The sequence below is a fragment of the Anomalospiza imberbis genome, chromosome 8 (assembly GCF_031753505.1).
Source record: "Anomalospiza imberbis isolate Cuckoo-Finch-1a 21T00152 chromosome 8, ASM3175350v1, whole genome shotgun sequence".
NCBI lineage: Eukaryota > Metazoa > Chordata > Aves > Passeriformes > Viduidae > Anomalospiza > Anomalospiza imberbis.
In genome coordinates, this window is record NC_089688.1 from 12,073,316 (window position 1) to 12,091,814 (window position 18,499).

The 18,499-nt window shown below is 38.3% G+C and overlaps 1 protein-coding gene and 1 long non-coding RNA gene across 2 annotated transcripts in view; both read right to left on the reverse strand.

The window, feature by feature from the left end:
- Nucleotides 1–18,499, reverse strand: part of ZMIZ1 (zinc finger MIZ-type containing 1) — a 717,720-nt gene that overhangs the window by 500,812 nt on the left and 198,409 nt on the right. The gene's annotated exons all lie outside the window — the stretch shown is intronic.
- Nucleotides 1–18,499, reverse strand: part of LOC137477944 (uncharacterized) — a 295,868-nt gene that overhangs the window by 94,880 nt on the left and 182,489 nt on the right. The window contains exon 4 of the long non-coding RNA XR_011001298.1: nt 15,752–15,840. This is a non-coding gene — a long non-coding RNA (uncharacterized lncRNA). The remainder of the gene's footprint in view (nt 1–15,751; nt 15,841–18,499) is intronic.

Sequence of the window (18,499 nt, forward strand, 5' to 3'; positions counted from 1 at the left end):
TCAATTGCTACCAAATGTGCATGGTTTATCTGAAGGGACAGGGGCATCTCTGCATCTTCCCATGTGCGTAGTGCTTGTGTGAGAAAAATATGAAATGCTGGCAGCTACGTCACTTTAATAGGGAAAACACATTAGTAACTGCAAAGCAGCTTGTCTGTGTTTAAACCTCGCCTTTACTCCTTTCTTGATGCTTACAGCTTCCTTTGCTCAGGCACACTCCCTGTTAGATTAAGCGTGAGAAATTTCAGAAGCTGGCCAGTAATTCAACAAATTGGAAAACATTCTATGTGACAGGTCATGTTACCCTTTTTTCTCCATCACCAACCTGAGGCACTCTTCAAAATATTACAGCTGGTATTTGTGCCTACCTAAGGACTGATGTAAATTTTTTAGGAATCACTGGCAAGGATTCCATCAACTGACATTGGACTAAACCCCTCCTGCTCAAGAGGTGACTTCTGTGCCTCACAGGATTTAGACACACCCCAAGTGTGTATGTTAAAGGAATGCGTGCAAAACCTTCAGCTGGCTAAAACAGAGAGGTCCCATGTGGAAGGCAAGTCTATAACAGGGTAGATGAATGACTTTCCCCATCTTCTCAACCTCTACTCCAGGAAAAAAAATCCCTATAAAGAAATGTGGGTTTTATTCTCTGTGTGTTAAGAAGCTCTTAAGGATATTTTACTCTTGTACTGTTTTTTTTGTCTCCTGGAAATATTCCCCTCTATACTTGGTCAAAGGGGACTCTATTCTAAATAGACTTCAGTTCTGGGGAAAAAAAAAGAATAGCATGCTGAGCTGGAAAAGTGAAGGACGACAGCAAAAATTCTGCAGAAAAAAAAAAAAAATCATGGTTATAGTTGTAAGGGAAGCTAGTCAAAAAGTACTCTACAATTTCCAGGACCTATGACTGCTCTAGAGTTCAGGTTTGGACAAATTTGAGTTGACAGCAAGACATTGTCAAACCCACATTTTTTCCATAGAAAATAAGTTCTCAGGACCCTGCATCTGCACTGACTGACTCATTTTCTGTAAGCCTTACAATTCTCAAAACTGATGGATTCTGGACAGACCTGCTGGGAGTCCAGCCCTGAAGTCACAGGCATGGGACAACTACTCCCATATTTTCACCCAATTCTTCAGCCATCCTTCACAGTAGGAAGCAGCAGAGGGGTAGAGCCAGGATTCCAGCTGGATGTGCCACCAGATGCTGCTACAGGGCCACCCCGCTGGGGCTGCTGTGGGGGCTTCCTCCTCAGGACACAGCTTGCAGTTTCTGCCACAACCTCAGAGACAAATTTTGCAGGACTGTCCAGCTTTGGGGCAACTTGCTTAGGCTCCACACTTCATTTTTGGGGCAAATCTCAGGACAGCCAGTTTTCTCAAGGTAAGTATCAAGTGCTTTCAAGGTTCCTGGCCCTGGATAATTCAGATAGAATGCCTCAGCTTTTGTGGCCCTTACTTTGGAAAGGTTTCATTAGATGCAGAAGCAACTGGGCAACCTTTGTGAACATGAGGAGTGTTTTAGTTTCCACCAACTGTCTTTTGGCATTTTTACATATAAGGAAATTGATTTGCCTGAAAGATCTTTAGCTCTAGTTCCTATCTTCCTTTGTGGGCCAGGTATTCACAAGCTAAAGCTTTACCTATAGTCCTTGTCAGCTGATGGATCCCAAACAAAAACTACAGCAACTAATTTAAGATCTATTCCATTAGTTCTAGTACAATTGTTTAGTCTTTTACTTATGTATTGTACTGCATTTATATTAAATTTCTTTCATTTCACAAAATGAATTCATGAGACATCTACTGCTCCCAAGATTTAATTAAGACCTGATCAGATAAGCAGGTTGTACCTTCCACACAAATATAACTACAGACCAGCAACCTAATTTTTGAATATAAATGCCTCTTCCTACCAAAATATGTCCTATCTAACAGGTCTCTGAAAGCCAGTTAATAAATATGCCATGAGATGCTATCTCCACTTTACACATACAAGTTTGTGACAGTACTCTTGTGTGTTAGTAGCAAAGCCATAAAAGCAAAGCATCGGAAAGTTTATACATATGTGAAATTCTTTGCCAGGAACAGATGGAGAAATGGAATCAGAAGGAAAGTTTTCAGTAATAAAGTACTTAAAGGAAGAAAAAGTAATGTGAAATGTTGAATTTTTTTTTTTTTTAAATTGGTCCTGTGCAAAATGTGGTATGTATTGTAACTAATAATTTCAAAGTGCAGAAACCTGTTGTTTCTCAAAATTTCATCTCTGATGCTTTTTCCTTATTTTTAGTTCACACCAAAAGCCATTATGAATTTTCCAAAGGCTGAAACCTTAACTTCTGTCTCAGTGTGAAATTTCATTCCTTGAATAAATCCAAACACAAAACTTCTACAGGCTATAATGGCTTTAATGAAGTTATTGTAGCACCATCATGGGTTTTCACAGACAACACAGAGATACTCTCTAACTAAACAAAGATGGATGAGAAATACTAGGAACCTTCAAAGCAGCACTGCTGTACTAATGTGATCAGGACATCCCACCATTGCACAACTATTTTCCATAGTACACTACAAACAACTTGCAATGATCCTGATAGATACTATGTGGCTAGAAGCCCCTTGTCACAAAAAGCCTGAGTTTGTTCTTAGTTTATTTTTAAAATAAATTGGTTTAGTTCTTTTAAAAGTTAAAATACCAAAAAGTAAAGCAAAAAAAAATTATTCCTCTCAATTTTTTTCAGTTATTTTTTCAGGATTGCATAAACCAGAACCCATAATATAGCCACAGCTATTTCTCAGTCTCTGCAACACAGTGGAGAACACAGAATGGAAATATGAAATGCCCCAGTGCTGAGACTGATAGCACACCCCACATACAAGTAGTTTAAAAACTGCTTTAACAGCATTGCTGGAACGATTTGCTTGCCTCCTAACAGCATAGAGCTGAGAAGTAGTGAACAGTGCAGAATATCTCAGAAGATTCAATCTATCCCTTTTTTGTGTGTGCAAAGCACCTAGAAAATCTAATCTATTGTCTTTCCACTGCAAAAATAAATTTAATTGGTAGCTATTCTGCCATACCTAAACCCTCACAGTTTTACACTTCAATTTATAATTTTGACAAGATATTTTAGTTTTCTCTTGTTATCACTGGTTTGAAACCTCTAGGACAGAAAGAGTAGTTCCAGGTCCACTGTTCTTTAACTATCAAACTAGCTAAATCATCAGCTAGTGGTGCAACTTCGTAGTTTGACAGATTTCCAGTGTACACAGTAGTTACACACAAAACTAGATTTAAATTCAGTTTTGTAATATATAGGCTATAATAAGAATAGGCTATAATGCATTCATCACTTACTATCTAAGTAAGAAAAAAAAAAAATCAGAGAAAAGCCTGATGTGGTTTGGTTTGAGAATGTAGATATATATACAAAGTGCATACCTATATGCAAAATGCACCATTATTCCCAGTGCCTGAAAGTTGTGGCTTATTCTGTGTACTATCTTAGAAAATGGGCAGTCTGGACAAGAAAGTCTGTTTATTTCTTTAAGTAAATAAATAGGAAAACAGTGGATTGACCTCAGAGCAACTGAGCCATAATACACAGTCATCTACAGAAAGTTAGTGAACTTGGTAAATGTTTGGTCACTAAGAGGATGGACATTAAAAATTGAACTATATAGACAAAATGAAATAAAAAAGCTTTTACTTTTAATGGAATACCCTTTTGTCAATTATATAAGCAAGGTCAGCAGGTAATGGGATAAAATCCTAGATACACAGGAAAGAATAAAATTTTTTACCATCAAGATAACACTTATGTACTACAATTTAGCAAAATTGAATGAGTGCTTAAGTCTAATTCCAACCTTCTTAGAGTGTAGCCATGACTGACTTCAACCCAGAGAATTTGGCTTCTAAAGGCCTTCTTCCTTAATACACACCTGCTTTTCTGTGTGAGATTGCAGTGACATACTGCAGATGCTACTACAGCATTAGCCATGGATTGTGGAATTGCACTGGGATCACTGTTTTCTCTGTTGCAGGTTGCTCAGAAGTAACTTTTTCTCTTGTGCATGCCAGGTATTTGCTACTATTCATGTAGTGATTGACATTCAGGTCAATTACCCGACTCAGTGGTAAAATTTAGTTAGTCCTTTTCCAAAACAAAACAAAAACCAAGAAAGAAAAATTCAAAAAAGAAAGGAACACACCCCTGAATATCCTCCAGAAAATACATTATGCTCTTTTCTCTTTACGAAGGTCTTATTCTGCTCCAGTACTATTACAATTCATTGTACTGTTCACCATCTCTAAAAGAAGTGTCTAAACCTTTCTGTTTAGATAATCATAGGAAAGATCCATTTTTTTTTTGAATGATTGGTTTGAGGTTCAAATGTTTTATATCCTCTATCATTGCATTTTCTTGACCTTAAACAAAAAAAATCCCCCTGTTTCATCTAGGTAATTTCAAAAAGTAAAAGAGGAACATCACATTTACAAAGTTTAACCTCCTTGCTTTAAAATAACATGGAATAGTTTCTTGGGATTTGTTACAAGCACTATGCACAAAGGCATGTTAATTATCTGATCTAAGTTTACATTTGCTTTATCTTCCTTTTGTGCAGATTGTAGCATATTAATTTCATGCTGCCTTCTTAAAAATTGTTATTAGAGCAACAATTGGCATTCCAGCTCAAGACAGCTTTACACTGGACAAGTGCCTCAACAGCACAGCACTGTCCGCCACACTCATATGAAAGAAAGATGAGCCCAACAATGAAGAAGAAAAAAATAAACTCATCCAATGTTGAAGGTTTCTTTGACTGTAAATCCTAATACATGTCTGCAGTAATTTTCCAAGGAGAAAATTTTCTACTGAGTACACGTTGTTGATTTTCAGTAAGATCTTTGTGCATGGCTCCCTGGGGTGTTTTGCAAATTATTCATTTCAGTGTCCGTAAAAATCCTTGTACCTTTTCTGTTAGCCTAAATAGCAAACTTTGTTTAAAGGGGTAATGGGCTTAATAGAAACTGAAAGTGATCATACTTGTACTCCCAGTGACCAGACATTACCGTAGCAAGTGCAGAAGGTAAGTGGCCTTGTCAGCAGGTTTTCAGGTATTAGTCTACCTCTGAGAAAAATTATTGCATTGCAGGACACTAGAGACAGCTGTGAATGTTTTCCTTCATATGAGGTAAGGACAACTGAGGAAAATGGATGAGATTTTTCTTCATTTCTGTCAAATTCCATACACAGAGAAAACATTTCATTTCTGAACAGGGTATGAAGCAACCTGACTAAAATAAACAAGTAGAGCTTAAAAAAAAAAATCAGGTATGAGATGGCAAGGACTGCTGCCAGCATCTATAAGAAATGATTCCATAGAGTGGGGTAAGGTACATCTGAAATGACAGGACAAGATAAATATAGCTGTGTGTTACCAAGTTTCACTGACTCACAGAATATGAAATCTAAGAGTAATGTTTTCTTCTGCTGCAGTTGGTCTAAAACAAGGCCTTCTATGATCAAATATTTAGAGGAAAAGGCTAGGAAAAACCTATAATTCTACTTGTGAATAAGTCACTTGTTTTTCAACCTTGGTGATCTCAATTAAAATTCCTGCCTTATGAATGAGGTAATTGTTTTAACTTTCCCAACCAAACTACCAAACCTCTACCTTAAGATTCTAAGGCAAAGAGCACTTATTTCAGGGTTAATGGAAAATACACACAAAAACAAGTACCCTCACACATCAGGAGGGCAGCAGATTCCTTCTAGGAATCCTTGGTGTGCTGTTGCATATAGGTGCTCCCACATTAAACCAGTATTTTTGTGGTAGCTGGACTTCCTGTTCTGACAATGCCAAATATTTTACACATTTTCAAGAGAGATATACATCCAAATGCCAACAGCTGTGACCTGGAACTTTGCAGCTCAAAAGCAATCCTTAAGCACAAAATCTACTTTTGGGGTAGTGAACCACCTTGGCTAAAAGCTTGCTGATAGTGATGCCTTAAGCTCTAGCTCTCATATTTTCCATTTGCCGTACTCCATTAGTATGTAACTATGAACTTCATATAAAGCATTACCAAGTTCTCTTCACACTTTCCTTAGACAAAACAATCCTTTTCCAGCCTGAGAACCAATGACACTGTTGCAGCTTCAGGCCCAAAAAGTATAAACAACAGGGAATTGAGGATAGCAATCTGTGAGGATGGGACTTCATAACCTGACGCTGTAATTGGACAATCAACCGCAAGATGTAAATGGATAAAACTTACAAAAGGGTGAAATCTCGTGACTCAGGGTCCATCTTGGGTGGAACCACGGCCAGGCTTTTGTACTGCCCAGGGTGTATCCTTTGAAGGCCTTTTAATAAATCCCTACTTTATTCCTTTAACACTGTCTAGCTCCTAATGCTGCCTCAGTTCCAGGCAGCCTCTCCAGGCATCAATAGTGCAGTGGAATTCACATTCTGTTTGCCTATGCTACATCCACATGTAAAGAGCCTGTGAAGAGGAAAAGCCTGATAATTGATTACAGAAGCATTATGGTCTTGCAACAATTTTAAAGACTATACCAGAAATTTCTGTGAAAATGAACTGAAGTTTCAGCTCGCAAGGAATTTCTAGGTGGACTGGAATTTCCACAGCTCTTGGAATTCCAGACTTAGGCAGGGAGCTCAGAAAACTGAAAAGGTGACTAAATTGAGGTAAGTACCTACACAGATAAAAGTCTCTGAGGCAACAAACAAAAGCACAATAAAATCTACTGCAAAACATCCTGGAGGCAGAGTCCCAGTTGTGGTGAAACATCACATGTTTCCTGTAAAGGTAGCAAAACCAAAGGGTGCTGAAAGAGATCCCAGGATGGATAAGGTTGTAAGGGACCAATGTCCCTGCTCAAGCAGGCCCATCCTCGATCACATGGCACAAGATTATGTCCAGACAATTCTGGTCTATCTCCAGTGAGGGAAACTCCACAACCTCTTTGGGCAACCTGTTCCAGTGCTTGGTCACCCACAAAGCAAAGTTCTTCCTCATCTTCAGATGGAACTTCCTGTGCATCAGTTTCTGTCTGTAACATGAGAATCTTCTAACAAACAGCACCACGCCAGCCTCAGACTAGCAACAACTAAACAGAAAGGGATGCTACAACTTAAGGCCCTTTTCTAAATAGCCATATAAGAAATAGCTCAATCCCTATTTATTCCAAACTTGAGGATGATTTGCTTTGTACAAGAGTTATTTTGAAGTCTGGGGAGTGTGTGAACAAGTTGTTTGAAGCAGCACAATGATTAGAGGGGACAGCTCACATCTGGGGAAGAAATTACAAGGATCTACAGAGAAATCCTTCCATGAGCAGTGGAGCTAACTACATCTGGTTTCCACTGGACTTCCTGCTGATTAACTTTTAACTGAATGTGCGAGGTCACCCTAACTAACTATCCAGTAGGTATTAGATGGAAAACATATATCTTTTTCTGTTGCTTCATGTTTGAAAACTGGTAATTCACACAGGAAAGAAGCTTTAGTTGAGGGGGGGATTCTCCAATGTCTGGAACAGACAACACTCCAAAAGCTGCTTTTTTCAAGCAGCTAAGCATGCATGATATACTATTCTCTGTTGGTTTTCTTATTTTTCACCCTTTCCAGTGGACATATTAAAAAGATATTTGCTTTCCAGAAGAGGTATTTTATTACTGATTAGGAATTTAATGCGATTAAGAACTTTGTTCACAAATATGTCTGATGGAAAATGGAAGATAGGTAAAGATGTTATCATAAATTTCACTTCCTTAGGAAATGAGGATTCAAATAAATCAGACATTCAGAGAGGTGGAAACAACCTGGGGGACTGAGTAAACTAGGAATTCGTAGTAGTTTCCCTGTTGATTAGTGCATCTTATTCAACATCCCTCACAGTGGAAGAACAAGTGTCCTGGGAAAACCGTAGTACTTCTGTGATTACCAGACTTCCATCTACTCCTGAAGGAGCCTGTGATCCATGTAAAGAAAGGAGGGAATATTATTGCTGTTTTACACACAGGCAATCCTAATGCTGTTGCAATTAATGATATTGATTTCTCTGTGTATTCAGGGAGATGTATCTCAGTCTCAGAGTTTGGATTTCCACATTGCCATTCTAAGGCCTTGAGCACTGACCAGCTGCAACATTTTCAGCATCTCTTTGAAGGGGGAAGGAAGGATAAGTTATTACCCCCAGTTAAGGGTTGTACAGACATCACACCACTTATGCTCCTGGACATACTCAGGGATACACAAACTCTTCCATATGAGTCATCTTAGTGAGAAAGAAGAGAGGTCTATGCAGTGGGACATGGTATCTGGCAGGCTGCCAGCAAACCCAGCACTGATGATTCTGGATGTAATTTATAAAAGGGAATTTAGGCTGCCTCATTAGGTTCCAGATTTTTCTCATTATGGAGTGCAACAAAATAGAGAGTCTAAGCAAAACACTGCTACAGAGAATCAGGAACATTGGGTGGCACATAAAGTCACAGACACTTTGCATGCTTGAAACAGTGCTCCACTACATTGATAATGACAGGGAAAATCCATGGAAGGAAAAATTTGCTATATTCACATTTTAATTTATGGAACTGTCAACAAAATTAACTCAAGGTTTTACTATGGGCATATTCAGAAGAGTAGTGTGTTTTTGTTTTGTTTTTTTTTTTAAATATGTGGCAACTACTGGGATCTATTTCAGAGAATGAGTCGGTTTTGAGATAAACTGAGAGCATGTTTCTAACTGCTGCCATTCTCTTGAAGTAAAAATCCTTCTTAGCACTGATTCCTGGCCACATAGCATTTCCATTATACTTGGCTTTGGTTTTTGGTCCAACCTACAAGTGAATTTGTTTCTTTTAAAATGAGTACAAGTGATAAATCTACTATGAAACTACAAAGCCTACTGAAAGGCTTGCATTTATTTAACAGACAACCAAATTAGACCCTATTTAACTACCAGGCAAAATGTACTTTACTATTTACACTAGAGAGTACAAATGGAAAAGAACTAACCACTAGAAAAAAGAGAAGTTTCCTGTCCTGCCTTTAACACAGTCAGAGAATGTGCAAACAGACAAGAAAAAGGAAGGTGTTACCCTATTCAGACAGGAAAAAAGGCAGAATTAACTCAGGGTGTCTCCACTAATTATCTGTTTCAGAAGGAGTGGGAATTATGTAGCCCTAGGAACTTTCCAAGGTATGAGCTCTAGAAGAAGCAGTAGTTCATTAGCTTCTCCCATAAGCTGGAACCAAAAACTTCTAAATTTAAAGTTAATGACTGATTTTCTTGCTTCTCTCTTTTTATCAATTAACTGCATTAACATTAACCTGTTTGTAAGCAAACGTGTCCTAAAAATTTATGGCAGCCTCAATGGCTCCCAAATGCTCTATCCCCGCACAGAACACCCCAAAGACAACAGGCAGCTGGACACCGAGTGCCTCCACCCTTCAAAGGCTGTGCATCCTGCCTTAAGGCACAGGGAAGAAGAAAAAGTAACTTGGTAATTCTCCTCAAAGCTTAACAGGCAGCTTTGGAGATTAGAGACAATGCTGGATGTCTGCTTGGAACTACTCACTGGGTGATAGTGAGGAAACATTTCACTAATCACAAGTACAATCCAACTGCATGGAAACACTGCAGTCCCTCACCTTCACTCATGGGGGGTAAGCTGCTTTCCAGGGCACTGAGCAAGAGCAAAAGCGGTCCTTTGTTTCCCAGTGCTGCTGTTGTGATTAAAAGCAAGAAACTAATTATTACAATGTAATATCAATTATATGGAGCACTTGCACAGATTCAATAGCAAGAGCTCTAAATAGCATAGGTAACAAGGAACACTTATTGCAGCTCTGATCATATTGTAATTTCTACTCAATGTTTCCTCATTGAAAAAGGGCTTTCTTAGTTCCAGTTCTAGGCAGAATGAAGAATTAAAAAAAAAAAAAAAAAAAAAGATTTCCATGAAGAGATAGCACATTCAAATACTACCTCCAGGTCCTTAAATGCATTACTCTGTAATGGGAAAGAATTAAATCAGGCAGATGGCCCTATAAGGGCCACCAGTGGAGACTGCAGAGCAAGAATGAAGAAAATCCCTTATTGGCTTTTCCCATTTCTGAAGTCACATTGGCCATTTTCCATCACATTAGTAACAGCAAAAGTTGATGTCATTTTGCACTGCCTCCACCCTATCCAAATCCTCAGGGAGGATGCTCTGCCACTGGGAATTTAGATCAGTTTTAGAAGCTGCCAAACCCCAAGAAGTAAACCCCACAACTTTTTGGTTTTATCTCTTTTGTGTCTGGAAGAAGAGAAAGATTTGGATGCCTTCAGTATTTAAAGATGCCTTTCCATGCAGTCTGCCAAAATTTCTCTAAGGATTCCCTCCCTCTCTGACACAAATAACTTCCATAGGTCCAGAAGGAAGCTGATGCACATTTCTGTCCCACACAATCCTTGCAACAACTGCTGCTTTTCGGTGGAAACAAAAGGGTAGTAGGTATCACTTACTAAAATAGACAGGGAAATCCCAGAGCCTATCTTCAACAAGACACTTTACACAAAGATGATCGTGCTCTCTGGAAGCTGTATAAGCAAATAAATATGTACAAAACAACAGGCTGAGCATGTGATCCTCTTTCCATACTTGTGCTTTTACATATTTTAGGCAAAACTCCAGAAAATATCTGTGGGAATCACAGTCTTGAATCCTTTCTACCTTCCTATGACAGTATATTGTTTTTGAGTCTGTTTTTACACAGTTTTAGAGGATCCTAAGAGAATTTGCAATCAAATGATGCCACTATGGAATGTGGAGACAATACAGTGGCACTTGGTCCAGGTTTGAGTGCATTAAGTGACTTGGCAAGCTTATGTAAATTATCTAATGGAAGTTCTTTTTCTGCAGTCATTCCTAGAATATTTTATTTCTGTAAGTGATGTGTTCTGGGACAGAGTTTTGCATGAAGGCATCCATTTTTATGCCTGACTGGAACCGCTGGCTGTCCTTTTTAAATATCATCTCATTCCTGCCTCAGGACAAGTGCCACCTACTGACAGCAAGAGCTGCTTCTGCTTGGTTAACTAAATTCATCACGAATTCTAACTATAGTTCCTGTTGCTTCAGCCAGCTTTGCTTCAAGTCCAAATGGTGAACAGAGGCCTCAAAGATGAAGGAATATTTCAAAAATCTGGAAAGGTACATGCCTGAGTCCATTTAAAACCTGCCTTTTCAAGATGCTGATGACCGATAAAGAATTCCCTAACAGCACCATCACCAGTCACTCTACCAACCTTTTCTGAAAAAAACCAAAAACAAATCCAACAAAAATATTCATACTCTATGGATTATCAAGTATTTAATTCAAAAGGCAAATCAGAAACAAATCAAAAGAGCCAAAAATCAGTAGAAATACATGTTTAAACCTGGACAAAGACAACAAAACTCTATGTAAAGGAGTGTGAGTATTACAGGATAATAAAAGTACCACTGCATAGTAAAACATCAGCTACATTACTTCATCTAAAAGCGTTCTGGAAAAAATTTGCTATCAGTTATGCCTCTCCTCTACATACAAGCTTCATAAATGAAGTATAGGGTTTTAAGAGATATTTTCTCTTTCTTTTGTCAGGTCTGGAGTCATTAAACAGAGATTAGCTGGATAAATAGAGGAAGTGATTTTTAAACTGTTTGCAAACTTAATGTGAAGAGCCCAGCCTTGCAAATTATCACGTCTAATCAGAGATGCACGCTTCACTGCTCCAGTAATTGTACTAGTATTAGTCAAATTCTTGTTGTCTCCTCATTAGCCATGAAAAGGAGACTCAAGATGTACTTCATTAGAGTATCCTGAATATAAATTTTTAGTGTAAGGAGGAAGAGATGTGTTACATACTGCATTTTATCTAGAGAGAAAAATATTAAGAACATAAAACATATTGAATCATTCTGGTTTTTGACTGAATATATGCCTTGAATAACCAATCCCCTCTTTTGTCTTTTCATTTTTACTGTCTTGATCCCTTCTTTTATTTGTGGTGAAACTATAGCATTTGAAAATGTAATTTACAACCAATGTCACAGAAATATATTAAGAAATGTGCTGTATTATGCAGCCATTCCCATCTCCATAGCCAGAAGAACACAGCTTAATCACGAGCTGTCTTTAGTAGAGACTTATAGTAAATTCTTGACTACTGGGTAGGTGATCTAACTTGCATTAAATGTAGATCAAATCAAAAGGTTTGTTCCTTTGATCAGCAAAGCATTTAAGTACATGCTCATGCCCTTCTTTATTTAGCAATGCCCTTAAGTATACGACACTAAATCAAGAGAATTTAAACACATGCCTAATATGTGAAGCATGTGCTTAAGGGAATTGGGGTTTAAAACATTCAGCTTGAATAGGATTTCCAAACAGGTCTATTAGAAGGCTAAAAGCAAAAACATTCCCAAGAATTTCAGTAGAAGAAGAGGCAACACAAATTTTCACAGCTATGTTTTTTGGTGCAAATCCCAGTCTGAAATATTTGTATTACTCAACAACAGTTAAAGGAAGCTGAAAAGGAACTAGGCAGGTCACCAAAATGCTACCAGTAGATGTCTTCTACCTCTCTGCTTTATGACAATTAAAATGAACCAGAAAGCAAGTAACATGCAAAAATGTACCCTTTCACCCCTGGAACTGCAGCACTAGATCACCAGGAAGTCAGATTTGTGCAAACCAGATTCTAAGCCAAATATGGTTTAGCATTTATTTTTGTGGAACACTAGGAATGACAACTCCAAAGAGGGTGTAAGTCCATAATGCACTGTCCAGCAACTCTGTGTACTGCAAGAAAGTGAACTGGATTTCTAGGCCTGAGGTTTGCTCCCCAAGTTGTCTCTTGTCAGAACACAGCAATTTTCTCACCCAGCTTCAGCTCTATCTCTCAATAAAATACTAGAATACTCAGTTCATTATTATTCACTATAATTTATACAGCATGCAGGAACTCATCATGGAAAGGGTGATGCTTACTTGGTCAACATATCCTGGAAAAAAAAAAAAAAAAAAAAAAAAAAAGGAAATACTTCCAGGTGCCTCTTTGAACAATATTAAAACACTTCAGAAACCTTTCATTCAGAATTAATTAACATAAAAAACAGTCTCCACCATACAGCAGAGCCCTAAAGTGGTTTGTGGAATATAATTAGGCTAACCTTCTTTTCACTACATTAGTACCACTCTACAAGAAGTGCAAATCATTATTAAATCCTTTGGTGTTCATTGTAATAACCTTAAACATGATGAACTCTTTTAGTAGTAAAGTGTATGTAGTACATAATTCCATAATTTAGCATTACTTGAAATTAATTTATGAAATATAGTATTTGCCACCATACACTGAACACTTACAAAATTCCTCCTCACCATAGTATTAGGATAACAAGATGATATTGAAGATTCCATCCAACCCAAACTATTCTGTGATATGATTCTGTGAATAGTTCAGTAATTTGTAATTGTGGCAAGAGGGGGCATGTCAGTGCAGCAAAAAGAAAATCAAAGCAAGGTCAAGTCCAGTCAGAGTGACTGTTGATACAGGATCCTCAAGAGATCTGTGACACAGAGGTTTCTTTGGTCTAACCCTTGTTGAAAAACCCTGAAGGAAAAAGATTTTTACCTGTTTTTTTTTTTTCTCTCTGGAATTTGAAATAAATCCAGAACTTCTGTATTTTTTTATAAAGAAACAATTTACTGTCAGAAAACACCTGCTCATCAGCTGCATCATTGTATGAAAAATACAGCACAGACCTTGAAACACAGGAAAAAAAAAGGCAAATACAATGCGCAAGTGCTTGCCAAGTGACATATCTTGTTGCTAGAAATGGTTAAATGATTAAGTATAAGATGATATCAGACACCAAACATATACAAACATCCTCAGTGAATGATACTAATAGAAAACAGTTTTGTCTTTCCACAGATGATTTGTTTTCATCACTGGGCAATGCAAAATCTTTTATTAAAAATTCACAAAGGATGCATTTGGAATCCTTTTATCTGTCTGTCTAAAGTATTTCTAAGGTGCCAATCACTATTAACAGAATAGCTGGATTTTACTAAATACAAAAAGAGATTCCAAAAGAACTCAAGATGAAAACACCTTATCCAGCTACAGAAAGCCCTTCTCTTGGTGCTGGGAAAGGCTTCTCCCAACAGCTCTGAGGATGTGCCTTTGGCCAAGCGCGAACACAAGCAGCACTTCACCCCATGTACAGGGCCCAGAAGCCAATGAGAACACTTTTACTCCCACAACCTACAGCTCTGAATTCCTTCTGAGATTATGGATATTACAGCTTAGGAACTATGCTATAGCTGACATAAACTATGTGTGAGAATGAAGCAATAGCATGTGTAAGCATATGCTGTGAGTGGGAATTAATTTTAGCATGTGTTTGTACACTTGGCTGAACCACACCCCTCACCACTTGGGCAGATCTTCAGTGGATTTTGCATCAGCATTGCTTCAGCAGCTGCCTCTCCCTTAAATTGGTACAAGTGAAGTATGTCCCATAATTTTGGGTGTTGAGACGTATTTCCCACCTTATATGAAAAATACTTCACATATATTTTACTCCATATGATTATTTTCCCAATATACTAGGTTTATGTACAAAACGGTTATTTAAACAATTTCTTCTAGCCTTGAATTTAAAACTGTACTTTGATCTTAAAAAGTATTAAGCTAATTCACATAAAAGACGACTCTTTGGAAAAGGTCAGGGATCCTTTGCCTCACATATTTCCTTCCATGATTTAATGATGGATAAAATAGACCAGAAGGATCAGATCTCCTGGTACAGATAGTTAGCTGAAGACCTTGCATAATAAATACCTTCTTCTTTTATATTATTGATAATGTTAATTTGTCCTGGTTCAGGGCAAATTTGGTAGAGAACCCCTGAAGGGGTTCCTCTAGAAAGCAGATTCAATTGGCCCCTCCCGCAACCGGTTCGGGAAAAAATACCTCCTTGGAGAAAAGTGGAAAAAAATTGTATATTTTAAAATAAAAGATCTTGCTGCTCCAAAAGAGAGACAAACTCAGAAAAGTCCCCTCCCTAGATTGCAGCTTGGTTCATTCAGTGTCTTATCAGTCCCTCTGGCCCTGGAAATGCCATGACCCAACCCACTGGGCCACAGGTGCAAGCTGCCCATGTTCTTCTGGGGTTCAGTCCAGAGCAGGTTTTAACAGGTCCAAAGAAAAGAAAAAATAAACCCACAATACAGGGAACTTCTTTGTCTCAGCTAGCTAAAACTAACTAAAAGCAAAGGAGAGTTCTGTCCCACTGTCTGTCCATCTGCAGACAACACAGTCCAGGAGCAGGAATTTGGAGGAGTGAGGGCCAGCTCTGAAAACAAACTCCGCACTTCTCTCCCCCCTTTGCTCTTGGGACAAGTCTTAAAGGTGAAAAACTTATTATTCAGCATAAACAGAACAGACAATTGCACAGACAAGCATCATATAGCCAACCCAGGACACCCTGCAAAGAAGAATCAGCCATGATCCTGTGGTACAGCCTGCACTAAGCTTCCTATTTAAAATGTACATTCAGCTATTTAGTAACACATAAAGAATTCAGTTTATTTGCTCCCAAATCATAACATTTTTTTTAAATGCAGAAAAACTTTAATAATGTATATATTAATACCCAAATGACTTACATTTAAGAAGTCTCCTCAGGCCCAGTGTTTAAAGTTGAAACTTGACTGAATTTCATTTACGTTCCATGTCAGTGATAATTCACTATGTGCTGCAGAGAAAGAAACACGTTTGGAAGAATTATATTATTTTCTTTTTGTATTTGGTATTACAAGGGTGTTCCTAGTCATGCTGGAGAGCTCTTCCTCATTCTGCATTTTTCTGTGTGTTTCCCTCACCAGTACTGGAAGTCACGCATCAGAATTGGAGAGGAACAAATTTCAATTAGCCTGTCTCTCATTACAAGAGCTGTCAGGGTCCTTTTGTGAACTGCCACAGTCCAGCACTGGCCTAATTCCAGCACTGCTTTAATGCTTTTTATCCTGCTAACTCTGCTATTTTTATTACTCTAACGCTCCATTTTTGAAATACTGTTTTCTGCCTCATTTTCCTTTCCCCAGTGTACATTGTTTTTATATCTTTCCTCTATCCTTCTCTTTCCTCAATCCAGTATCTAGCCTTAAAAACTCAAACATTTGCCCTTCTTATTTTTCTTTTCTCTTCAAGTTTTCCCCTTTGATGAAGGCCCCTCTTGTCTTCCAATCATCATTTTGAAAAGAATTCCCAGCAAATTTCCTCTCTGTACAAATTGAGACTTTCTCTAAAGAGATCATTTTTACCACAACTCAAAACACACTTCTGCTGATACTACAACTTCACTCAACTCAAGGTCATAAAATGTAGCTTATATATTTTACCAGCCTAGTGATTTCAAGTGTTTATTCTCAACATATGTGAGCCTGAATTAAAATTTCCAGCACATGCCAGAAGTCACAGGTATTGCTGCAAACAAATTACTACTCCAATGACTTCATGACACTATCATTCCAGGAAAAGTATCCTAGGCATTCTATTGAGGGCCAAACCAAGCACCATTCAGAGACCTACAAACAATATTTAGACAGTCTATAAAGTTCCTGCCATCCCTAGGTGTTTTATTTTTTTAGTGAACTATCCCTATGTAGATGTCTTTGGACTGCATTTGTTGGACAAAAGTATCCCAAGAAGAAGTTTTAGTAAAGTATACAGGGTTAGATTCTTATAGAACGAATGGTGTAGACTGTCTGATATTTCTGGAATAAACAGAAAGCTTGAGACTAGTAGAAGGCTCAGCAGAAAAATACCATATTTCTTGCTTGAAAATTTTACTATTGTATAATGTGGGAAATAAAAGAATACAGGCTATTTAGGACTTTTTTTTTTTTAATGAAAGACTCCTTGAAAGTGTTCTCAGCAATTGGCTGTGATATAAAACATCCTTTTGTGTGTGGAATTTCATGCAGAGAAAAAAGCTAAGTCAATTAACTACACTCAGAAATTGGGCCAGGTAACATTCATGCCACAGTCTCTTTACATAACACAGAACTCTTGTGAAAATGAAAGAAACAGGAAGCTTCCCAAAATTATTATATCAAATTCTTGGCTGGAGTAAATGAGCACAGCTCTTTTGTGCTTTGAAAGTGGGAGGAATTTATATGGCTAAATTGTTATTTAATCATTGATTAATAACAAGAATCATGTCTCAGTAATAAGATTTTATACTCCTGTCTAATATGCCCCTGCAGGCTTTAGCTCTGCCTTCAAAAGCAGAGGTTATCCAGCCATTTCCTAGCGCTTCTACCTCTCTTCCATGTTCAGAATCAGCAGACTCTCCACCCAACACAATGTATTGTAGCTGGAGCCATTTATTTCCATGGAAAAAAAGGCACTTAAATGCCTCCCATACCAATAAAATATCACAAGGAGCTCCTTTCCTCCTTTTCCCCATCACACAGCAGAGGGACAAGTAGGCTCTGCATTAGCTCTGTGGTCAGAGCCTGGTGCTAATAGTGCCAAGGTTGAGAGTTTGACCCATGCAGGCCATTCACTTAAGAGTTGGAGTCAATGAGCCTTGTGGGTCCCTTCCAATTCAGAATATTTGGTGTGAGTCTGTGGTTTTCTCTACTCAAGCATAAGTTCCTCTTCTCCGAGGTCACGGGGGCACTTGCAAGGCTATGCACCTATGTAAGACTGGCTTAGTTCTCCAGAGCAACGCAGTCCTTCAGCAAACTGACTCAGGGCTATCTGTGCCCAGGACATGCTTCCCACAGCAGACTGTGCCCCACACCTAGAGAAGCTTGCCTGGGAATTTGCAGTTGCTACTGGCAAGGTAAATACTCCTGCCAGTAAGTCTGCATGGGGTGACTTTGTAAGCACAGACTACTCCTTGCTCTTCAACAACCTATGGAAGGTTCTTACAGACCTCTTGGATTGTGTGCCTAAGCATCTTTGAGTGCTACACATACTAATCATTAGCAGCATTTTCAGGTAATCCTCATCTATTTATATGTTCCCAGCTACACCAAAAGCAAACTTCACAGGTTTTTAGCTAAAAATCACCTAAAAATGTAAATGGGTTGCTTTCAGTGGCAGGGAGGTGAGGGGTGGATATTAGTAGGGGTTTGGTAGTGGTCTTGGTTAATCTTCTAATAATAAAGTAATTCAAATAGTAAATATACTGAGATTAGCCATGAAGTTGGAGTAGCCAGTGAGTAACAAAGATCAATGCAAGTCACTTTGATGCTGTCAATTCACATCTTTTAAAGAACTGTGATGAAACCAAGGGCATAGAGCTACTTGCAGTTTACTAATCCAAAACCAACACAAAACCTTGTGGATGCTGCACAGGTTCCCTCGTGGTGGCTCTTGGAGGGGGGAATCAAGCTAAAAGA